Source organism: Brachycentrus maculatus, unplaced genomic scaffold, assembly GCF_059751285.1.
Source record: "Brachycentrus maculatus isolate JH-2025_06_01 unplaced genomic scaffold, ASM5975128v1 h1tg000459l, whole genome shotgun sequence".
NCBI lineage: Eukaryota > Metazoa > Arthropoda > Insecta > Trichoptera > Brachycentridae > Brachycentrus > Brachycentrus maculatus.
The window spans coordinates 144936-172046 of NW_028281206.1; the positions used below are offsets into that span (position 1 = coordinate 144936).

General features: G+C 34.1%; 1 protein-coding gene and 1 non-coding gene across 3 annotated transcripts in view; one reads left to right on the plus strand and one right to left on the minus strand.

The window, feature by feature from the left end:
• pot (zona pellucida domain protein papillote) overlaps positions 1-27111 on the minus strand; it is an 86503-nt gene that overhangs the window by 57526 nt on the left and 1866 nt on the right. The gene's annotated exons all lie outside the window — the stretch shown is intronic.
• On the plus strand, positions 18730-18847 carry LOC148302319 (U5 spliceosomal RNA). Its single transcript, XR_015838661.1, has one exon. It is a non-coding gene; the product is annotated as a U5 spliceosomal RNA (small nuclear RNA).

Genomic DNA, 27111 nt, shown 5'->3' on the forward strand with positions numbered 1-27111 from the left:
ACTACCCGCACCGACAGGCCAACATCCCGGACTCTATATACCCATTCCCAAACCCAAAGGTCTTCTTTAAATATCGTAGTCGTACAAGAGAAAGTGACCAACTGACAAAACGTAAAATGTTCAGGAGGGCCATTTAAGTCACTTTTGCTTGGCAAGAAAATAAACATCAATGCAGTTAGTCATTTTTACTAAATCAATATATTATACTTCCAAGTTTAAAATCCTTTGGGATTATTTCAGGGCAATATTAAGCTAGTAAGATATCAAATAGTCAATGATCACGTTTTTTAACCGTTTTTACACTTTTGTCATCAATTAAAAACAAAGAAATAATGTATTCACGATTGTGATTATTTTCGTGTGAAAAGAGATGTTTGCCAATATTGAAATGAGTAAATAATATTTTTGAAAATTTTCTTCCTAAAGTTTTTAAAATTACTTAAAGCAGCTGGTCACTTTTCCCAGGCATTTATCTAGGAAAAAATGCAGATAGTCACTTTTGATTCTTAGAATGAGATTGGAAAAGTTAGTTACAGATACAAAAGTTGTCTTTGCACTGTTCCGTGTTGTCTTTGCACTGTTCCGTGTCTGTCTGCTGTGCTGGTCGGGGTTGTGGGCGTCTGTGTGCCGGCCAACGTCGAGTCGTAATCGGATCTAGCTGACTAATTGAACTAAACACTAATCCCTTTCACTGCATACACTGGGGAACTTCTAGAAAATTTGGTGATGGACTTACAGCCTTGTATTATTTAGATTGGCAGTGACAGGTATATTGAAAGCTTTTAAATGTAAATTCATAGTAAAATCGGGATACAATTTTATGTTGTTTCACATTTTCAATAAATTTCGCAACTTAGTTAAAAAAAAAATTGCTTAGCAAGAGCAGATCTGTCAGGAAGCCTAGATGCTTCTGTATCAGATCTGGGCATGCGGTGGGACAGCTTTCAATAGATACAAAAGTTTATTTCAAAGCATTTTGTTTTATTAATTTATATTAAGAAAGATTTTAAATAAACTACCTGGTAACATAACATTTTTTTTTTTAAATAACATAACTTTTTTTTTATTAAATATACAAAAAGTAAAGAAGTATTATTCTGACTCAGATTCAGAATCGTTCTGGTGCTCTGTCTTCATCAATATTGACAGAAAGTGATCTGTGCCACCCATACTATTCCCGTGGAATTGCACTAGTACCTATCACCAGCAAATCTTTCTTGTTTTTCTTAGTTCTTCTTTGTATAAATAATTTAATGGAGGAAAAATTACTAATATAATTAATACCTTTACTATAGTTTCTCTAAATGAATCCGTCAAATATCGATACGACAACCTATGCCATAGCATTGTTACAGAAACTCTCGGCTCTTTAGCTCGACTGGAACGAGAAATCGGCGTCCGCAGCGATTTCCTGCATGAATTGACGCAGCGCAAAACCGAAAGTAGAACCATCATGGCATCGCGGGGAAAGGAACAACAAGCCGTAATAAATTGCGTCGGCACTGATAACCGAGACGGCCTGTACTTGCGTAAGCGATCTATACTGGTAAGACGACGATGACCATAAGAGAAAACTTGTGCCTAAACAGCGACAACAGACATATTTTGTTTCGAAATCGCAGCAAAGATGAATAATAATATGGAAGTCTAAGTATTTACAGAGCTTATGACCTGTCATAGGCTGGTCAAAGTTTATCAGTTTATTATTAAATGTATGGTTGACACCAGAATACCGCTGCAAGACAAACAAATCACATGTCGCTCACTCCTTTCAACAACGTCATATATCAAAAAACTTGTTTTTTCAGGAGAACGTTTTTTAGGTTTTAAAATAAAATAAAATGTATTAAAAATACATATCAAGCCACTTATTGAACTTTTTATTGTGCAACAGATCTTTTTAGGTAAAACCTGAATGATTTTTCTCCATTTTAAAAATATTTAGTATATTTATAAAAATAATTAAACAATACCTTTTATTGAAAAAGTCAAAAACAACACTTTCTGCCCTGTAGCGGGTATATATTGAGTTTTAAATACGCCGCTTTTGCTGGGATATAGTACATTTTCTGGGCATTCCGAAAACATACACAACTGAAAATTGTCGATTTTTGATATATGACGTTGTTGAAAGGAGTGAGCGATGTGATCACTGTATACACGTGTAACATTTACCATTCTACCCATGATTGACAACCACACCACGTACATTTAATATATGTATATTTATATATATATATATATATATATATATATATATATATATATATATATATATATATATATATATATATATATATATATATATATATATATATATATATATATATATATATATATGTATATATATATATGTATATATATATATATATAAACATATATATATAAATATGTTTATATATATATATATATATACATGTATATATATATATGTATATATATATATAAACATATATATATAAATATATATATATACATATATATATACATATATATATACATATATATATATATATATATATATATATATATATATATATATATATATATATATATATATATATACATTTATACTCGTATAAACATATAAACAAGAGTCTTTTTTTATAATTTTATTAATTTTCTAGACTTTTCTACATTAAAATCGTTAAATTAATAACGCACTTCTCTCCAATAAAGAGACTAAGCTCTTGTGCTTGGAGAGGGACACATATCATAAATATCATGACGCTTTAAGTGTGAGTTCACTGGATCCATCTAAGATTAGTTTTTAGCGGAGACCCTTCCTCTAATTCAGATGTATGCGAGATCCTAACCGGATTATTTTACAAACTGTGAACAAGGATTTGGGCAGACCCAAAAATGTTGAATCGATGATAATTATTCTTATTTTCAAGTGGTATTTGAAGAGACAAATACTGCTTATACCCACACTGCAATATTAAAATGAAAATTCGAGGCTAAAAATAATGTCGCGGATATTGCACTGCTAAGCGCGTAAAAATGACATTGACAGCCCCACTAAGGACTACACCCACCACGTCTTCAAATTGTATGCAGTATGAACTCTCTAAATACCTAAATAGTGTAACCTTACCTGCTTCAAAACCTCGTACAGTAGAATTCGGTTATGATGATCAATAAAAAAATACATAATTTATATTTGAAACACTAACTTTGTGATTTTCCATTTGATAATTAAAATGTAACTTTGTTTTAAAATCACTATAAATGAACCAGTGAAAATGCAAAATATATCATCGACTTTATATATTTATAGTGATTTAAATATTTAAAGTGATTTTAAAACAAAGTTAGATTTTATAATAATAATAAAACCCTTATCCGCACCCCAATGGTGCATAGGGCACTGCGTCATATAAACGCAGTGTTATCTTGATCGTTTACATATGAAGGAAAGGTGATCAGCCCTCCGCTTCAGGTACCAGTCCAGGGTAGTATTGAATAAATATTACAGTGAAAAAATCACTTATATTTATTTTACCGCCCTTGGGAATCGAACCCGGGACCTCTAGAACGGTAGCCGAGCGTGCTGACCATTACACTACGGAGGCGGACATTAGATTTTAATTATATATTTTTTTTAAATACGTATAGTTGGGAATTTTACAGAAATCAAATTGTTCGCATAAATTCATAATTTTCAACGTTTTGAGTGCGTCCTGGGAATCGATCCCAGGACCTCTAGCATGGTAACCGAACGTGGTGACCATTACACTACGGAATGGAAACTAACAAACTCGCGTTATAACCGACTTCCACTGTAATATCGCTCACTCAACTTTCAACAACGTCGTATTTCAAAAATCGACAATTTTAATTTTTGCATGTTTTCGGAATGCCCAGAAAATGTACTATATCCCAGCAAAAGCGACATATTTTCAATTTAATATTTACCTGCTACAGGGCAGAAAGTTCAATAAGTGGCTTGATATTTATTTTTAATAAATTTCATTATATTTTTAAACTTTAAAAACGATCTCCTAAAAAATCAAGTTTTTTTTATATATGACGTTGTTGAAAGGAGTGACCGATATAGGTAAATAAATATTTTTTGTATTATTACATAAATAAGTAAACAAAAAATAAAAATTGCTTAAATATTCGCTCAGCTACCAGGATCACATGAGTCGGCATCGTACACCGCGTCGCTCGCAAACGCCTGACAGTATTCTCGGTTGATTTCCCAACCGTGTGGGACAGGTTAGTGGCCCACCAGGCTGCCATACAAGGAGTCCGCAATGCCGCCTCCCAAACCGGGGAAGGTTGGCGAATCCGCGAACCGGGTAGGGGACCCCCACGCGATGCGCTGACGTAATGCGATGTCGGCCTATCTCCAGGCTAAGAGTTGGCTGGTCGATACGTAATCGTGTCTTCGAGTGAATAATGAAAAGTTTATACCGGGAAAATTATGGATTAAGACGATTAGCGAATATTAGATTTTTCAACTTTGGCAGCGCGTTAGAACCACATCGGGATGGTTGCAGTCCCCGACGTACACCCAAGGGGGCGAGATCATTAAGACTCCTTGACTTGCTGCCTTCTATCGGGTTTCTACTGCTTTTTGGTCTTCCTCTAGATGGCTTTGAAGGAACATCCATGGCGATCGCCAGGTTTACAATGTTCCGTCATATGTGCTCATACCATCTCAATTGCCTTTCCATGACCTTACTATTGATGCCAGTTACACCCAGGCTTCCACGAATGCGAAAACTCTTTATTTTTTCTCTAAGGGACATACCAGATGACCAAACATTCGTATTTTAGCAATACATATATGTATATATATATATATATTATATATATATATATATATATATATATATATATATATATATATATATATATATATATATATATATATATATATATATATATATATATATATATATATATATATATATATATATATATATATATATATATATATATATATATATATATATATATATATATATATATATATATATATATATATATATATATATATATATATATATATATATATATATATATATATATATATATATATATATATATATATATATATATATATATATATATATATATATATATATATATATATATATATATATATATATATATATATATATATATATATATATATATATATATATATATATATATATATATATATATATATATATATATATATATATATATATATATATATATATATATATATATATATATATATATATATATATATATATATATATATATATATATATATATATATATATATATATATATATATATATATATATATATATATATATATATATATATATATATATATATATATATATTTATATATATATATATATATATATATATATATATATATATATATATATATATATATATATATATATTTATATATATATATATATATATATATATATATATATATATATATATATATATATATATATATATATATATATATATATATATATATATATATACACACACACATCCGCCTTCATAGTCAAGTAGTTACGGTAACACGTAAAGAAAAACCCGGAAGACCGGGTTCGATTCCTAGCTGTGTCAAAATATTTTTATCTACTTTCCTTTTTGTATTTAACGACCGGGATTACACTGCTTCTATGCAGTGCCCTATGCACCATTTATTGAGGTTAAAGGTATGAAGAATTAGTTTTATATGTGTGTGTATTAAAATATATTTAAATTTATTTTATTTTATTTTACATATACGTAATGCATATAGAGGTTCATTCACTTCGTAACATGTTAATGGTTTTTTTTTTAATTATATAATGTGGAAAAAAAACTTGAATGTTTTCCGCAGATACTTTGTGGCACATTTTATAAACTTTATAAAATTAAATAACTCTTTTTTTTATGTAATGGTTTTAACCATTAAAAACATTAAAAACACTAAAATACTCACCAAAAACTTCCACACACTCTGTAAAAATCCTAAATCGTTTTTGATGTTTTTGAATTAAAATAAACCCTGATGATGACAAAGTTCTTGTCGAAACCGGTAGGTTAAATTGTATTAATAAAAAAGTGGTTAAAACTGAGTTATTGAATTTTATAAATTTAAAAAAATAAACACATACATGAATGATTTTGATCATGATTTCATAAATGAATGATAGTTTTGACTGAATGGCAGTACGATACAGGCAATGAGCCTGGCTTAATTTCATAAATTTCAAAATATAAACACGTACTTACGAAGCGACGTTGATTTCATAAATGAATGATAGTTTTGACTGAATGGCAGTACGATACAGGCTATGGAGTTTTCGTTACAAGGTCAAATATTAACAGGTTTCCTGAATACGAGTATCAATCAGCCACCGAAGAGATGACTTGTTGCTAGTCTATGATTAGTATTACCAGTGGCCACGCTTGACGATTCCACAATTGTCTCTGGTCTGTGAGCAATTAAACAGAAAGAAACAGTTAGCAGTCTAGTTGTTGATGTCTGCGACGGCACAACGAACACCGTTAGATCGCATAATGGCTCCGCGAGTCGGTATAATGTATTCCACAACATAAATACCCGCTTCGGTCACGATTGGTTCACCATCGTTCTCACTATGAGGTCATTCGAATACTCGTTATCGGTTAGGTACATCACTATCGGGTATTTATAGACTCATCTTCTCTCTCATCTCATTTAATGACGGGCAGATTCTTCTGCGATATGAATAACAGCTCCAAGATAAAGCTCATCAGGAGTTTGGTCCACTCCATTTTTAAATAGATTTATATTATCCACTGACACTTCGTGATGGAATTGCATTTTTAATTTATTATTAGATTAAAACCAATATTTTCAGCTTTTCCACTGTTTTATTTGACCAGCGACCGGGTTTCGTCGTTAGCGACATCATCAGACTGGTCAGACCAGTCTGATGATGTCGGTAACGACGAAACCCGGTCGCTGGTCAAATAAAAAAGTGGAAAAGCTAAAAATATTGGTTTTAATCTAATAATAAACTCCATTTTTATATTATTTTTTGACATCTCATCAAAGATGAAGAAGAATATGGAAGTCTGGGCATTTAAGGGGCTGACGACCGTCATAGGCTGGTTTAAGTGATCACTTTACACACGTGTAACATTCACCAATTCTACCCATTATTGACAACCACACTACTCAAATTCTTGGAAGTTCTATATATATGAACCAATTTTGAAACATTGTTCTTGAATCACTAGAACTTCACTAGACATCTATTGGTGAGATGAAAAGAAGCTAGAAGTAAGACGGAGAAGAAAGAAGAAGAAAAACGGGCACCTATTTAACTAACCAACTAACTAACCATCACGCCGCTTCTCCGCAGAGGTAGGCGGTTAATTTTTGGTTGGGCGACTGTGAGGGATAGAAAATAAACAAAGAACAGCAGTAACATGATCAGAAAAGGATGTCAAAGATTGATGAAGTATGTGAATGGTTAGCATGTAACGCATGTACGTATATGATAAACAATTCAATTGTCGATCTAATTCGTAATGTTGCAATAACGTGTTATCAATCGGTAAACAACGAGGATTGAACGCAACGTCTCCCGTTTTTCAAATAAATGCATATATTAAGAAGAAGAAAAAAACACTCTCCCTATCCCCCATTGTTTACTTTGTGTAATACCACTTTTATAAACACTTATTCGTGACTACCAGTTTCGTAAAATCATTCCATCGTCAGGTCATGTAAATAAAATTATTACGATTTGACATTTCTATAAAAATAAAATTTAAATTGAGGCCCAGTATTCGTTAAGTCGCAACTTTTTACGTAATTATTTTTTTTCATAAAACACCGTTTTCGCATTGAAAACATAAGTTATTACTTTAAATAATTATATGGTTTAGAAAAGAAAAGTGTTATTGAAAGGTAATGAGTTTAGAAAAATCTATAGATATTCTAAAAAACAAACAAAAAATCTTCTTCTTCGTCTTAGTCTTCATTACTGAGGGTTGTGACACTTGTCGAAACAATCCAATATACAATATATTCTTTAAAAAAAATGGGCGTGAACTAGCGTCCGGCTCTCAGCGCAGTCAGGCACTTGATTATTTTTTTTTATATAGTATATTTTTTTATTAACATAAATTGTACAGATTTATTTAAATCACAATTTTAAACATATTTTTTTAAATTGCAGAGACCCTTGCGTGTCTTGTCGGCGGAGTTATTTTTAAATACATTTTTTATTGTTTTTAACAATTTTAACCTAATATAGACACAAAAAAGAGAAAAATTAAGAATATAAACATTTTACAATTTTCATAAAATTAACCCTTGATCATTCACCCATTCCTTTTTTTTGCCTTTGTTCCATATTTTATTTCGACCTCTTACCTCCGTCGGCAGCAAATTAAAAATATTCGGAACGAAATATTGCAGTGTTCGATTCCCATATTTACTGTTAATTCTTGGGACTATCAAGCCTTCGTTGTGTGTAAATCGTGTATCATAGTTGTGTACTAGAAGATTTCGATATTTTTGTCTAGTTTTTTGTTCAACGATGATACTCATCCACAATATTCTACTATTCTACCATTTGCCTACACCAAAATGACACATTTCAAACGCGAAATTGCACAAAGCATCGCCACCTAACCGGAATCGTGTATTGGAGTTATGGATATGATATGGATACATAGGCAGTTTAGAATCTGGTTTCTGTCAAGCTATACTTGCTCGTTCGGCCGCGGATGTGGGCGGACTCATAACTGGTCCGCCCACAGGCCGCCCAGGTAGCGTCATATATTATACGACATAACTGGGCAGAAAGGAGATCTTACGAATGTATTCGCACACACATTACTTGTAATATTATTTGACCACCCTTATTTGATTATTAGCGTAATGGTCAGCACGCTCGGCTACCGTTCTGGAGGTTCCGGGTTCGATTCCCAGGGGGGGTCAAATAAATATAAGTGATTTTTCACTATAATATTTATTCAATATTACCCTGGACTGGTACCTGAAGCGGAGGGCTGATCACCTTTCCTTCGTGTGTAAACGATCAAGATAACACTGTGTTCATATGAAGCAGTGCCCTATGCACCATCGGGTGCGGATGAGGGTTTGAAGAATATTTATTGGACCCCCTCTAGGAATCGAACCCGGGACCACCAGTACGGTAGCCGAGCATGCTTACCATTACACTACGGAGGTGGGCAAATAAATATAACTGATTTTTCACTCTAATATTTTTTCGATTTTACCCTGGACTGGTACCCTATGCACCATTGGGGTGTGGATGAGGGTTTATTATTATTTTTATTATTATTATTAAATGGTCAAAGAGCCGCCTGCAGCTCCGGAGCCACACTTTGCCGACCCATGTAGTAACCCGTTGATGATATTGTTTTTATTATACTCTGTTGTCGAGATAATCCACAATGCCATCCACCTCCCGGCGCCTTCTTTCGGCCGTGGTACAATTTCATAAATAATTCGCTGCTCTAAACGATTAAAGTACCTAAGTAGAAATAATTAACAATTGCGCATAACTTGTTTTGAGGACAATGGCGCGTTGGTGTCGGCAATTTTCTAGCGAGCAAATAAAAGGCGAGGCAAATTAATTAGGATACTGTTTCACTCAAGTAGTTCTTGAAATTGCTTTAAATATTATTATAACTTTATTAAAATCGGGATGCAATTTTATATTGTTTCATATTTTCAATAAATTTCGCAACTTAGTAACTTTCGCAACAACAAAAAAAAATGCTTAGCAAGAGCAGATCTGTCAGGAAGACTAGATGCTTCTGTATCAGATCTGGGCATGCGGTGGTACAGCTTTCAATATCAATATATTATATATTGCTTTAAATACTCCTTCGCTTCTGTAGTGTAATAGTTACCACGCTCGGCTACCGTCCTGGAGATCCCGGATTCGATTCCCAGGAGGGTCAAATAAATAAAACTGTTTTTTTCACTCTGGACTGGTTCCTGAAGCGGAGGGCTGATCACCTTTCCTTCACGTGTTAACGATCAAAATAACACTGCGTTTATATGATGCAGTGCCCTTTGCACCATTGGGTGCGGATAAGGGTTTGATTCGGTCAAGTAGTTCTTGAAATTGCTTTAAATGTTCCTCAGATTTAAGGTTCTTATTATTCACACAAATATTTCAATTTCATACTATTTCTGTGAGCCTAAGCGGCTCGTTATTAGAAATAGGTATCAAATTGTGGTAGAGTGGGTTCGAACCGAGAAACTCTGACATAAAGAGTCCGCGACACTAACCGCGGGCCCACAACCCGACACATTCGATTCATTGAACCGTTGAATTGTTAACGGTCATAAACCATATTATTTTTTGACATCTCATCAAAGATGAAGAATATGGAAGTCTGGGCATTTACGGGGCTGACGACCGTCATAGGCTGGTTTAAGCGATCACTTTACACACGTGTAACATTCACCAATTCTACCCATTATTGACAACCACACTACTCAAATTCTCGGAAGTTCTACATATATATATGAACCAATTTAGAAACCTTGTTCTTGATGAGATGCCAAAAATGATCCTTCCTCTTTGGAAAAATCCTTCATCTTTGATGAGATGTCAAAAAAAAAAAATAATATGAAAATAACTCCTGTAATTGGAGATAATCCAGATTTTGTGAACAAGTATTTGGACACACTCAAAATGTTGGCCATAAACCAATTAAGAAATCATTTTGCATACATACATTGAGATTTGCATCGAACATAATCGATTGCATAAACCCGAATTCCTACGTTCTCCGTATGTTACATTCGGAAACACGTTACGCGGAGATAAATCGCGTATTATTTTTATAACACGCGCAAAAAAATGAAAGTCACTGCTGAGATGCGTTGCGCAATGTTTGAAAGAGACGTTTTATTGACTGAACCAGGGAAAACTTTCGCTCGGACGCGTTTTAGCTCGATTTCGTTGTATCCCCTTACAAGGACACTCGAAACTGACATTTTCTTTTAGGAAAAGAGCCATTCAATTTATTTTTTTGAGTTTTACTTGGTATATAGCACTATTTTTTTTAAATCTATTGCGGCACGTGTTTTGATACATTCCGCATCATTTTCAAACACCGAAAATGATGCGGAACGCATCTGAACACGTGTCACAATAGATTTTAAGAAATAGTAGTATTTACCAAGTAAAACTTAAATTAAAAATGGATACATTTAAATATGTACGGTGTTTGAAAATTACGCGGAATGCATCGAAATAGGTGTTACAATAGATTTTAAGAAATATTGGTATTTACCGAGTAAAACTTAAATTAAAAATGGATAGATTTTACAACAAAGTGACTGCCGAATCAATTAATTTCGTGTTGTGGTCCCGTGGTTAGTGTGACGAACTTTTGAGTCAGAGTTTCTCTGTTCGAACCCACTCTACCACAATAATGAGCCGCTTAGGCCCACAGAAATAGTATGAAATTGAAATATTTTTGTAAATAATAAAAACAAAAATATTTTCTTCCAACTAAAAAAAAACAATAAAACACCTTTATGTAAGCGAAAATAGACAATATGCGTTGAATTCTGTCAGTATTAATTTGCAATAGGTGAATTTACCACGGCATACTTATTGAGAAAAATTGGCAAAAAATGATCGATGCGATGTGAGAGAACGCTGCGTTTTTTTAACGTAGAAAATATTTGTTCGTGTGAAGATTTGGCGATTACAGTATGATGCAAGGCATAAGTATATGAAAGTGATTTGAAAGGTCGATATGATAATATGATATTCTAACCTATCTCCATATTGTGAACGTTTTAATATTATTTATTGATTCGCCATTTAATTTGTGAAATAACATATTCCTTTTTTACTTTTTTTTTACAAAAATGTAAGTAATTTTAGTATATATAATATGTAGGTATATGATACGAGTATAATATAATAATACAAGTATATGACAATGCCTGCATTGCTCCTATTCTCTTATACGGCTGCGAAACATGGCACCTTACAATGGTCCAGAGCAGCCGTGTACTTAGCTTTGAGAATATATGTCTGCGAAGAATTTTAGGCGCGCGGTGGTTTGACTTTGTGAGGAATGAAGAGATAAGGCATAGGACGCAGCAAATCTTGATCACAACTGTCGTCAAGAAAAAGTGATTCAGTTGGCTTGGCCATGTACTCCGCATGCCTCCCGAGAGCTGCCATCAAGCTTGCCTCTTTGACAAGGAATCAGGTTCGCGCCGCCCAGGACGACCACTGCTGACAATTCGTTGGCAGTTCTCATCAGAACTTCGGGACGGGGATCTGACTTGGAAGATGCAAAGGAGCTAGCAGCCGACAGAAGAGCTTGGATACAGTTTGTGGACTTAGTGTGCTCCACATAGGGAGCGGATGTGGTTTAATAATAATAATATGACAAAACTTATGCTCGTCAAATTAAATTGACTAACATCCTTAGTAATATTGATAAAACGGTACATTACGTTTTGTTAAATTGAATATATCTCACAACATTTTGAGTGTGTCCAAATATTTGTTCACAAAATCTGGATTATCTCCAATTACAGGAATTATTTTCATATTATTTTTTGACATCTCATCAAAGGTGAAGAAAAATATGGAAGTCTGGGCATTTACGAGGCTGACGACCGTCATAGGCTGGTTTAAGTGATCACTTTACAGGCGTGTAACATTCACCAATTCTACCCATTATTGACAACCACACTACTCAAATTCTTGGAAGTTCTATATATATGAACCAATTTTGAAACGTTGTTCTTGAATCACTAGAACTTCACTAGAGACATCTTTTGGTGAGATGAAAAGAAGCTTTTGGACACACTCAAAATGTTGTGAATAAATTATCTGGTCAAATTATAAGCTCAAATAATAAAAATGAATATATCTTACTCTTGATAGAGTATCTCTTATGGAGATCTATTTATTTTATTTTATTTTATTTTATTGTATTTTTATTTAACGGAACGACTGCACGAATCGAGTCAAGGGCGTCCGACCGAAATATAACTGACCAAGCGGAAAAAAGAAAGGTGGATTTTGCCCAATACGAAAACGGACCAGTCGTGCAACTATATTCTGAAGGCGGCCAGAAAAGATTTTTTGTTTTTAAATATTTTTTTTTATTTTAAAAAATATGCACTAAGGTATTCTCGACTGCATCCCATAGCAAAGTCAATGTTTTTAACTATGTAGGGTTGATTGCTTTAACTATACTTCTGGACTCAATTTCTAATGCCTGGTGTATTTTGAAATCAGCAGTTGATCCAAATTGTTAAAACAACTACCGAAAAAAAGAATACTAATTTCATGTATTTTACCAAAATATTTTTTTTGATTAATGACTCACTAAGCAGCACCCGCTAATTTACATCATAATATATATATAAAACACATATAAATTATAAAAATACTAGGACGAGTTAGTGCCAAGACATCCCGGTATAACAGTATGACTTCACTTCATCCCGGGATATCTCGGTGTAACATAAAAAACGACTCCTTTTAACATGAATGTATTGATTGTATTTATTTATTTAACACACGTGAAACATTACCTATTATAAAACCATACATAAATTGCAAAAATATTAGGTTGAATTAATCCCGGGACATCCCGGTATAATTGGAAGACTGTATTTTATCCCGGGATATCTTGGTATAACAGAAAAATCGACTACATTTCGCATGAATATATTGAGCCACTACACGCCGGTGTATGAGCAGTTCGCGCTTACATACTAATCATTACCTATTATAAGCACATAAAAAATACCAAAATTAGAAGACAAATTAATGCCGGGACATCCCGGTAATACGGGATATCATCACTTTATCCCGGGATATCTCGGTATAACATAAAAATCGACTACATTTCGCATGAATGTATTGAACCACTACACGCCGGTGTATGAGCAGTTCGCGCTTACATGCAAATCATTACCTATTATAAGCAAATACAAAATAACCTAAATTATAAGACTAATTAATGCCGGGACATCCCGGTATTACGGGATATCAGACTTTATCCCGGGATATCTCAGTATAACATAAAAATCGACTACATTTCGCATGAATGTATTGAACCACTACACGCCGGTGTATGAGCAGTTCGCGCTTACATGCAAATCATTACCTTTTATAAGCACATACAAAATAACCTAAATTATAAGACGAATTAATGCCGGGACATCCCAATAATACGGGATATCATCACTTTATCCCGGGATATCTCGGTATAACATAAAAATCGACTACATTTCGCATGAATGTATTGAACCACTACGCACCGGTGTACGAGGGCCGACCCAAAAGTAACAATAAAAAGTAAATTTTACACACTTAATTAAATTTTTTTTTTTTTAAATTTACACACTTATGTACCATGTTATGAGCCGAAAAATAAAAAAAAAATGGTTAAAAACGGTAGTATTTGGAAGTTTTTTTGACGTTTTTAGTCTCCCGATTTTTACGTTTCGGCGAAATTTTGACGTAAACAAATGGAACAGCGCGCAAACATTAAATTCTGCTTCCTGCTAGGCAAATCACCTCAAGAAACACTGAAACTGCTTCAGCAAGCTTATGGCGACCAAGCTCTTAGTCAAGATAGAGTTTACAAGTGGTTTAAAGAAGGTTTCTTTTTCCTAGGATGAAAAGGCAATTGAAAGGAAGGAGATTTCAAACAATTCAAGAAGTTCAAGAAGAGTCACTCAAAGCTTTGAAATCAATCAGTATTTCAGAGTTTTTTACTTGTTTTGGGCAGTGGTAAAAACGCTGGAACAAGTGCATTGCGTGTAATGCACATGTATTTTGAGGGTCAGTAAAGGTTTTTAATAAATTTTTTTTGTTTAAAAAAAGTTGTTTTTAAAAAATCGCTGAAACGTAAAAATCGGGAGACTAAAAACGTCAAAAAAACTTCCAAACATTACCGTTTTTAACCAATTTTATTTTTCGGCTCATAACATGGTACATAAGTGTGTAAATTTTCAAAAAAAATCATTTAATTAAGTGTGTAAAACTTACTTTTTATTGTTACTTTTGGGTCGGCCCTCGTATGAGCGGTTCGCGCTCACATGCGGAACATTACCTATTATCAAACACATTTAAATCGAGAATTAGTAATACACATTGTGTTATTGTTTGCTCTTTAACATCTGCGTCTACGGTGGCACAATACCCCGTTCCAGGCACGCCAATTCGGCCATTATTGCCTCTATTTTCGGATCTAATTGGTGCCATATTCGCCCGACGCTCACTTTCACCGAACGCTCAATAGCGCCAGGCAATGAAATCTACATGTGTTATTTCTTAATTAATAATTTATTGAACCGGTTATTCGTTTCGATTATCACTCTTACTAAATATTGCGGCTGTGTGAATCTTCCTAGCTTCTGAGAACGGGCGAGAAATATGTGTTCAGACTCCTTTATGCTCCCAGTAGCGCACAGGGCGTCGCACCCGATCAATAGGGTATTATCACTCGGAAGGAATATCTAATTTAACATACTCAACATATAAAGGATTGTATTAGACTCGTTTTGTGTTTATAACAGCCGATATAATCAATATTTTCATTCATCATTTTCTTGGGGAAAATTTGCCTTCGAAAAAACGTTATTTTCGTAAGTTGGCTATGAATGACGTCACGGAAACGATGGACTTATTTTAATATTGGTTACATTGATAAATTATTGGCGGCTCTATTTGTTAATGTCTATGGTCGACCCTCCCACCCCCCCCCCCTCCCCTCATATTTGTATAACACAAATGGTAGTGTAGTGGTAAACAAACAGTAGACACTACTACTACTGTTCGATGACGGAAATTCGATGACGTATGCGAACGCACGTTTTTCGTTTTATAAAAATATCTTAAGTATATCCCTTATTTCTCTACATATTTCAATAAGAATGCTACCGATAGATAGACTTGTGATTTTTCTTATAAATTTATAAGCCAATAATCACACATCGTGATATTTATCCATTATATGGAGGCAAAGTTATCAGTCCCTCACGCCAAATTTGGGTACTAATTTATTTATCATACACAATAATTTCAGATATCAATCTTCTCTGATCTCAATCCAGTGGATTCGTCTGCAGCAACAACTAACATCTCCTTTGCCATTCTGGTATATTTTCCGAAACTCCATTCAGCTCCTCATACGTTGAACAGCCCATGTCTTCGTATAAGTCGCTTAGGTATCGCGGCGTGGGCGTCCTCTGGCGTTTATTCCCTCGATCGTCCCCTCTATTATTATTGCAGGAAACCCTCTTTTAAAGTAACAATACTGTGTGTCAAAATATATTGTGCCAACTGCTATCCCGGAACTGATACAGAAGCATCTAGGCTTCGTCTTGCTTTGCAAGTGAGGTTTAGGTCAGGAAGTCTAGAATCCTAGAGAAGCCTTAGTTTTATGAATTAAGTCGCTAAAAATTATTAGAATAAGTATGTGAAATAAAAGTGTATCCCGATTTTACTGTGAATTTACATTTGAAACCTTTTCAATATCTGTGTCATTGTATTAATTTGAATAATTACAAATTTGTACATTATAAAAAAAGTGTCCCAGTGTAGGCAGTGAAAGGGGTTAGTAGTTAGCTAGACCGGATTCCAACCCGACGTTGGCCGGTACACAGACGCTTCCACAACCCCGTCCGCTACAACAGACAGACATGGAACAGTGCCAAGGCATTTGCAGAAAATGTTCAGTCATCGCATTTCCCACTCAACCATTATTCATCGACATTCTGTTACGGAAAGACATCTAGAGGAAGACCAAAAAATTCACGGATGCTACATAATGATAACATGATTCCAAGACATGACCTAGGTGACGCTGTATATGATAGAAGGACTTACAACCTGAAGACGAGGAGAGCTGACCCTAACAGTATTCAAAGACGATAAATTAAGATAGAGTCAGGAAGAATAATATCCTATTACGAATCCTTTTCACAAGATACGTCTTTTTCCTTGACACAAACCTATTACAATCTTAAAAAACGATGGAGAAAACAACCCTAACTTTGACATCTCCTCAATTCTTGACGAAAAATTCCGATCTACCTAGCTTTGATCTTGCATCTCGACTACTTTTTCAGTCTCTAAGTTAAACCCTCTTCACATCGGAGCCTTCCGACAACCTGCAGCCGCCTCCCGGGCGGGTTCACAAGGTCACCGACCAGCCACGGGTTTTTATTAACACACAGAGCAAACACGAAGCGTGGAAAGTCATTTTATCGAATCTTGTCACTGTGAAAAAACCATTACACCATATAGCCCGAGCCTCACTATTCCCACTTCGATCCGCCATCGAATCCATCCACCTCGTCGAAGGTGGGATGGCATTTCTATGGGCGTGGGAGCGAGGCGCGTTGGATCGGTGCGGTCCTTTCGATGCGGCGGTCCGCTGGTCTAGGCGGGGAGATAGTCGACAGCGAGAAACCAGTTTTGCGGTAGAAGGTGGTGGCCGCTTTCGCGATACAGAAATACCGCCACATTACGTCAGTTAGACCGCTAGACCGGCGGCTCTCAACAATAGATGCTGTATAAGACATACTAAATACAAAAGAAGAATCCGAGACTCTGTGGGCAGGCGGGAAAGAGAACAAAAAGAAAGCAAAGACAACATAGACAGCTCGGCTGTCCAAATTTAAAACACAGTAAGGGACATTTTTTTTGTAGTGCGTTTTTTTGCATTTTTGGACTAAGTAGAATCTACTTAGTCCAAAAATGCAAAAAAAACATACTATAAAAAAATGTCCCTTACTGTGTTTTGAGTTTGGACAGCCGAGCTGTTGTGAATTCATATATACTGTGTTATGAAGTTATGAGATTGGTTTGGACATGTAGAACGAATGAGTGAGGAAAGAACGGTAAAACAAATTTACGAGGCGAATGTAATTGGAAAAAGGAGCAGAGGGAGACCGAGAAAAACTTGGCACGATCAAGTATGCCAAATACTTGAAAGTGGTCAGGTTAGGAGTCGAAACAATTAGCTGTTATGTATGAAGAGGCGAAGAATGTTTGCAAGGACGGAGTGGTGTGGCGTTCTATTCTCTCTGCCTACCCCTTCGGGGAAGCGGCGTGATGGTTAGTTATGAGATTAATCCTATCGTGACACAGTACATATCAGTTCACAACAGCCATCTGTGTTGGATTGAGGGAAGTTTTTATTAAGCAGAGACTCTTTTATTTGTATGCGAGATCTGAACATAGATGGCTGATGCGAACTCATATATACTGTGTCATGAGATTGATCACATATCTAGGAGTTTGAAATTTGAGTAGTGCTATTGTCATTCGTGGTTAGAATTGGTGAAAGTTGCACGTGTGTAAAGTGATCACTTAAACAGCTATAAGCCCTGTAAATACCAGACTTTCATATTATTCAGCATTTATTTTGAGATGTCAAAAAAATAAATGTAAATACAACTATTTTTTTAAACTATTGTGACACGTGTTTCGAAGCATTCCGCATCATTTTATGCATCGAAACGCGTGTCACAATACATTTAAAGAAATAATAGTTTTTACCAAGTAAAACTTAAATTGAAAATTGATAGATTTTACCGCAAAGTGACGTAAGGAATAAGCTCACAATATTGAGTACGTTATGTCTTAGTTAGATGGCGCCACATCTGTTCGCAACGCGCATACAAAAGAGCGTCGCTCGCGTATATAAGCCGAGGGAACCGCTTCATCCGTACTCTGGTTTCCCTTCAATACGAATAAATCTTTCGCCTTTTACTAAAGATTTCCGTGGAGGGGAACACTCAAATGAGTCTATAAAAAATTTTTCGTTCCCTGCATTATTGCGGGGCCTTAAACGGTCGACCCCTTTGGAGTATATGGCTACAGTATAAATGTACCCATATTCCCCAAAGGCAGGACAAAAAATATAGTAAACAGAATAGATTTGCGTTTAAAATATTTTTGAGCAATATTGGAAATGTGACTTTTTGGTGAGGGCATTCACATTTATCCAGGCACGATAGATTGAGAAGCTTTCGATCAAGCCCCAAGACTAGTTTGACCATTAGATTTGCATTAAAAATATTTTTGTGCAAAATTGAAAATGTGACTTTTTGGTGAGGACCTCCACATTTATCCAGGCACGACAGATTGAGAAGCTTTCGACCAAGCCTCAAGACTAGTTTGACCATTAGCCATTGTGTTGGTTACGGTGGAGATATAAATGTCCGACAGAAATGTCGCCACGGACTATTCATAACACCTACCGGCTACCACGGAACAAAGACTCGGATAGATGGCCACCGCACGCATTCTGGGCTTTGTGTCGGCTGGCAGAAACAGGACTGTAATGCTAGCAAAAAGTTGCGTGACGTAACGAGAGATTCTTCGGCAGATTCTAGTCGCACACCGTTAATGACCTATGTACTGTGTACTCAGAAGTGATTCCAGTCACCAAAGCTGTTAATGACCTATGTACTGTGTACTCAGAAAAAAATTGCTTTGCAAGGGCAGATCTATAAGGAAGCCTAGATCGGCTGTCCAAACTTAAAACACAGTAAGGGACATTTTTTGTATGTTTTTTTGCATGTTTGGGCTAAGTAGAATCTACTTAGTCAAAAAGTGCAAACAAAAGGTACTACAAAAAAATTGTCCCTTACTGTGTTTTAAGTATAACATGGCATGCGGTGGGACAGCTTTCAATATGTGTACTCAGAACTGATTCTAGTCACCCCTGCCGTTAATGACCTATGTACTGTGTATTCAAAACTGCTTCTAGTCACCCCAGTCGTTAATGACCTATGTACTGTGTATTCAAAACTGCTTCTAGTCACCCCTGCCGTTAATGACCTATGTACTGTGTATTCAAAACTGCTTCTAGTCACCCCTGCCGTTAATGACCTATGTACTGTGTATTAAAAACTGCTTCTAGTCACCCCAGCCGTTAATGACCTATGTACTGTGTACTCAGAACTGATTCTAGTCACCAAAGCTGTTAAGGGGATATTCGCAAGCACAGAATTCATACCACCGGAGATCACTGGACTAATGTGTAAAGGCAACTTGCCGCAACTCAAGTTGCGACTGTTTGGCGTAACACGGCTTAAAGCATTCCTAAAACTAGTCTCTATCATATACAATCACAGATTTTGCTCTATCTCTTTCCTTTACCGAGATATTCATTATCCAAATACCCGCGAAATTGTATTAATTTGATACATGTGTTGGCAAAAAGCATCATTTTAAGTTAGCTGTGAACTCGTTTATCTCAAAACTACTGTTTTTAACTCAAGGCTATTTGCCTTTGCACATCAGTGGAGATGTCACATGTCGATTTTTTTTAAAGGAATGTTCGTATATTGGATTTTTGTTGTTTTTAGAATACATATAGAATTTTTTTTGTATATGTTATAACTCTATACCTTACAATTACTCTTCTCTTTTCAAAGCCATATAATTATTTCCAAGAAAAAATTTTTTTTTTCTTCGACATTTGACAGGATTTTTTTCTGTTATATCCTAAGTCTGTTAAATAGAGATCCATCATCCATCAAGATTTTGCTATACTTGAAAAAAGAAAAAAAATCACAATGATTACAATATCGTATTTATGTATTAATTGTTAAGTCAAACACAGATTTGTTGAGTATAATAGGTTGTTAAAAATATGTGTTTGATTTCACAATTAATATATAAAATTTATAAAATTAATTAACTTTGTTTTAACCACTTGTTTATTAATACAATTTAACCTACCGTATTCGACAAGAGCCTCGTCATCATCAGGGTTATCTTGTCATTTAGGATTTTTTTACGGAGTGTGTGGAAGTTTTTAATGAGAGTATTTTAATGTTTTAGAATTAAATAAACCCTGATGATGACAAGGTGCTTGTCGAAACCGGTAGGTTAAATTGTATTAATAAACAAGTGGTTAAAACAAAGTAAATTAATTTTATAAAGTTTATAAAATCTGCTACAAAGTATCTGCGGAAAACATTCAAGAATTAATATATAAATAAATTAAAATGGAGTTATACAAATTAAACGCCAAATCGATAAATAATAGAATGTCGTATCCCTGAAAAGATAACTTTTCCAGTGATAATTTACAGAACAGGTTCAAAATAAATAAATAAAGCATTTTTTTCATGAAAAAACGTAAAAAAGAAGAATGTATAAAATAAAACTTGATCGCCAACGCAAAACGTGGGATTAAATGCGAGAAAATGTTTTGCATTGGCATTTAAAATAGAAAGTTAAAGATCAAATGGATAATTAATTATACCAAATTAATGATACTTATACATTTAACCATATACTTATTTCGTATTTGTATAATATATCGATTTCAATAACGGATAGGTACAAGTCCTTCGCCGAAAGCAAAACACACCTAGAAACGTCGAAAAAATAAACGCAGTGTTATCTCGATCATTAACACATGAAGGAAAGGTGATCAGCCCTTCGCTTCAGGTACCAGTCCAGGGTAATATTGAATAAATATTACAGTGAAAAAATCACTTATATTTATTTGACCCCCCCGCCCTGGGACCTCCAGAACGGTAGCCGAGCGGGCTGACCATTACACTACGGAGGCAAAGTACAGCTAGTAAATAAATAAAATAATTTGGCAACATAGCATAAGTACACTATGAACACATCCAAGGTTGGTAAATTGGACCGATGTTCATTGTATGAGCCAGATGTTAACGTATATACCAATATGAATATGTATAGAGATATTTTATAAGAAAATTATGTACATATGTATTTCAAACCCAGTTTTGGTTGTATGGATGAAGGATGCTGAATAATTATTCTGCATGACAAAAGGGTTTATTGTTTGAAATGAATTACACTACTACATATGAGTAGAATATACGGAGAGACATGAGAACAAATTTGTAAGAGGTAAAACCATGTGTGATTTACTAAATATATTGAAATAGAACATCCGCACAAACAAGTATCCATATTTTATTACTGATTTTACACTGATTTTGACTAACCATGTATTAAACTAAAAATCAGTGCCATCTTTACTATTTCCCATGAGAAGCCGTGGCTTGTGATTATGAACGTCGAATCGGGTGTAATTGGTAAACCAATTCCATTCTACCCATGATTGACAAATAAACAACTCAAATGTTTATATATCGCTCCTCCTTTCGAACGTCATAAATCAAAAATCGTCAATTTTCAGTTGTGCATGTTTTCGGAATGCCCAGAAAATGTACTATATCCCAGCAAAAGAGGCATATTTTTAACTTAATATTTACCCGCTACAAGGCAGAAAATGTTGATTTTGCATTTTGAAGAAAAGGTATTGTTTAATTATTTTTTTAAATATACTAAATATTTTTCAAATGGAGAAAAAACCTTCGGGTTTTACCTAAACAGATCTGTTCCACAGTAAAAAGATCAATAAGTGGCTTGATATTTATTTTTTAATACATTGTGTTATATTTTTAAACTTTAAAAACGTTCTCCTGAAAAATCTAGTTTTTTTATTTATGACGTTCTTGAAAGGAGTGAGCGATATGATGAGTTCCAAAAATAATTGTAGTGTGGTTGCTAATCATGGGTAGAATGGTGAAAGTTACACGTGTGTAAAATGATCACTTAACCAAGCCTATGAAGGTCGTAAGCCCTGTAAATACCCAGACTTCCATATTATTCTTCATATCGAAATCTTTTAGTACACAACCGTGATACACGATTTACACACAACGAAGGTTTGATAGTCCCAAGAATTAACAATAAATATGGGAGTCGAACACTGCAATATATCGTTCCGAACATTTTCAATTTGTTGCCGACGGATGTTAGAGGTCAAAATAAAATATGAAACAAAGGCAAAATATATATTTTTTTCATTCAAACCCTTATCCGCACCCCAATGGTGCATAGGGCACTGCATCGTATAAACACAGTGTTATCTTGATCATTAACACACGAAGGAAAGGTGATCAGCCCTAAAATAAAATAAAGGAATGGGTAAATGATCAAAAGTTAATTTTCTCTCTTTTTTGTGTGTATATTAGGTTAAAATGGTTAAAAAAATAAAAAATATATTAAAAAAGAACTCCACCGACAAGACACACAAGGTGGCTTGGTGGGTCTTTGCAAAATATATTTTTTTAAATATGTTTAAAATTGTGATTTAAATAAATGTATACAATTCATGTTTAAAAAAAATTCATCTGAGATGTCAAAATGTCGGCGTATGCTATTTCTTTTTGAAGGCGATCTCTAAAGAGCTAGCAATTAAATTGGCAAGCAACATTTGCGGTCTTTATTCGCCGAATTAAATGCAATCGGCGCTGTGTTCGAAGGCCTCTCCCACTCGTCGTCCCAGGCTGGCGGTAGGAAAATGTACGGGTATGAATAACGATGAGCAAACACCAAATTATATTAACAATATTATAATGAAGCTGTCGGAAGATCGAACCGAGTAATTTGAATAAAAAACACACATTTTATTCAAACGAATTTTTCAGAGCAACCGACCTTCGGAAAATCGGTAAGCGCTCGCTTGAACAGTTCGAATAAAGCGGTATTCGAAGGTATTTCAAAATTAATCTTTTTACTGGAGAAATTTGTTCAAGTTGAGTATGTTCAACAGAAGGCGCTGCCATTGAGGAAAAAAACTGCAAAAAAAAATATGTGATCACTTAAACCAACCTATAACAGGTAGTAAGCCCTGCAAATACCCAGACTTCCATATACTTACTTTCTCATGTATGTTGAGATATCAATAAAGGAAATTGAATGCATTTACACGGAAATTGATATTGCGTTAATAATTTGTTTACTTTGAAATTAATTAGTCCAGCATTAGTTCAGTCGCATTCATTCCACCGGAGACCATCGGAGAGGTCACTTGTCTGTTCACACCCGATTTTTTAAAGAATGTTTTTAAGATTAGTTTTTTTAGAATATAATAATAAATAATGAATAATAAAACCCTTATCCGCACCCCAATGGTGCATAGGGCACTGCGTCATATAAACGCAGTGTTATCTTGATCGTTTACACATGAAGGAAAGGCGATCAGCCCTCCGCTTCAGGTACCAGTCCAGGGTAATATTAAATAAATATGACAGTGAAAAAATCACTTATATTATTTTACCCCCCTTGGGAATCGAACCCGGGACCTCCAGAACAGTAGCCGAGCGTGCTGACCATTACACTACGGAGGCGGACGTATATAAGTATATGGAAAAAATATTTATAAATGTATATATATATATATATATATATATATATATATATATATATATATATATATATATATATATATATATATATATATATATATATATATATATATATATATATATATATATATATATATATATATATATTTATATATATATATTTATATATATACTTATATATATATATATATATATATATATATATATATATTTTTTTTTTTAACTCTTTTTCTTTTCAAAACCATACATATATTATTTTGAAGAAAAACTTATTATTTCAATGCAACAACGGTGTTTTAAGAAAAAAACCTATAACGTAAAACGTTACCTGGACTCGGAGAAAATTAGTTGTGACTTAACGAATGCTGGGCCTTGACGGTAATATTCATAGAAATATCTCTTTTAGGAGTAAATTCGATTTTCAGAACAGATGATTAAAATATAATAAAAAATATTCATACCAAAATTGACAATCTAATCTGGAGGAAGTGACGTCACCTTCGACTACAGTTGTCCCACTACAAGTTATTCAACTCTGAATTTGTCGACTTTGTGAGAGACCTTCGGAACATTCGTGTTCAATACTAGACACTGGCAGAAACATCCTTTCACTGGGTGACTGCCAAATAAAACAATTAAGAAAAAAAATAAACATTCGTGTTATGTTATGTTCAAAATAAGTATATAGTAGCTGGCTATTAAAACGTAGTATATTTAATACTACGTTATTTATACTACTACCTATATTTTAGTATAATTCCATTTTACAAGATAACGCTTCATGAATGCGGCATTAACCTTCCCCTCCCAGTGATGCGTATTTACTCCAACTCGAGTTTAAAAATGAGAATATTAGTATAAAATATATAATATACGGGCTCAGTTCTTTTTGTATTCCTCCGTAGTACTATTACGTGTTGGAAACCCTTATCCGCACCCCAATGGTACATAGGGCACTGTGTCATATAAACGCAGTGTTATCTTGATCGTTCACACATGAAGGAAAGGTGATCAGCCCTCCGCTTCAGGTACCAGTCCATGGTAATATTGAATAAATATTACAGTGAAAAAATCACTTATATTTATTTTACCCCCCTTAGGAATCGAACCCGGGACCTCCAGAACGGTAGCCGAAAGTGCTGACCATTACACTACGGAGGCGGACAAACGTGTTACATAAAAGTATTATAATATACAAATTATTCATTTGCAGCGACGAAAATAAATAAATTGTAAAATAAATCGGGGATAGATTCACCAATACACAGACGTTTCTCAGAGTATGCGTGCGTGCCGCAATTTACGTACACGCGCACGCGGCTTCATAATGTTCGGTCGATGATATTCATATACGCTTCTCACTCTAATCCATAAAATGTTTTATCTTTTTCCATCTTAGGTTATATTATGTCTTTTAAGTTTATATAGGAGTTATAAAGATAGATAAATACATCATATTCCATATTATTTTAAACGAAAATGATGTTATTTTGACGAATTTGGAAAAAATACAATTTCAATACCATAGAGCCGTTGTAAAAGTGACAAAGAGGAAAAAAGAATACACAGATTAACAAAAAGAAACGTGTTCTATTTTCAAAGAACCAAATAAAAATTAATCAATTCAAATATTGGGATAGGGTTTTTGTCCTACCCGCGCGTTGAAATCAGGGAATTTGTAGTCCGTTTTTTAGGATTAGTTTAGGGAAATAAGCGTTCGGGATATGTTTTTTTTAAAAATATTTTTCAAGAAAACTACTGAAAAAACAACGATAGAACGACACATCGGAAGATAAATAACACAATTTTAATTTAAATAAGGTTTAAATTTCGAACAAAGTGTCTAATTTTAATTATTATGACAGCAGCTGGAAATCTTCAGGGACCACTTTATTTTTTAAAGAAAAAACAAGGACAAAAATACGATAAGTAGGTAGGTACTTACATAAGGTAGGCTGATAATTTCCTTTAAATTATACTAAATATTAATAAATCCCTATAAAACTACTTTAAAATAAATATTTTAATTATATTTCGATTGGTTTTCGAAATCAGTATGACCGTTGGCTTAAATTAATTTATATTATTTATCGATTCGGCATTAACTTTGTAGAATGACATATTGTTATTTTTTTAATACTTAGTCACTTTTATAATACCACTCATTGAGTTTTCTTTCATTACACAACACTTGTTTCGAAAACTACAGTTGTTTTCATTGTTAACAATCATCTGTCAATGAAAACCACTGTAGTTTTCGAAACTAGTTGTGTGTAACGAAACAAAACTTAATAAGTGGTTATTATACATACACTGTTGATTTTGTTTTTTTTTAATAAAAAAATAATTTAGGTTTGTGTATTAAATTAAATTGTAATTTTGCATGTTAAAATTTGTATGAGTATGAGTGAGGAAAGAACGGTTAAACAAATTCATGAGGCGAATGTAGTTGGAAAAAGAAGCAGAAGAAGATTGAGGAACACTTGACACAATCAGGTTTGTCAAATACTTGAAAGCGGCCGGGTCAGGAGTCGTAATAATCGTCGGGTATGTATGAGGAGATGCATGAATGTGGAAGAGGCGAAGAATGTTTGCTAATACAGGGTGGTATGGAGTTCGACTCTCTCTGCCTACCCCTGCGGGGAAGCGGCGTGATGGTTAGTTAGTTTGTTAAAATTTGTATCATGAGTTGGTCTTTGGATTATATATCGAACCTGGGACACGTTGCATGCCAGTCAAACGCGCCAACGTACCAACAATTAAGCGTCAATGTGGGTTTTTTACGGAGGTGTGGATATTAAAAATCTATTTGAAGGTCTTACGAAACAACATGTATTCAAATTTCATGGTCGCGCAAATGTCAAACAAATGAACAGAAACAAGCTCATACGATT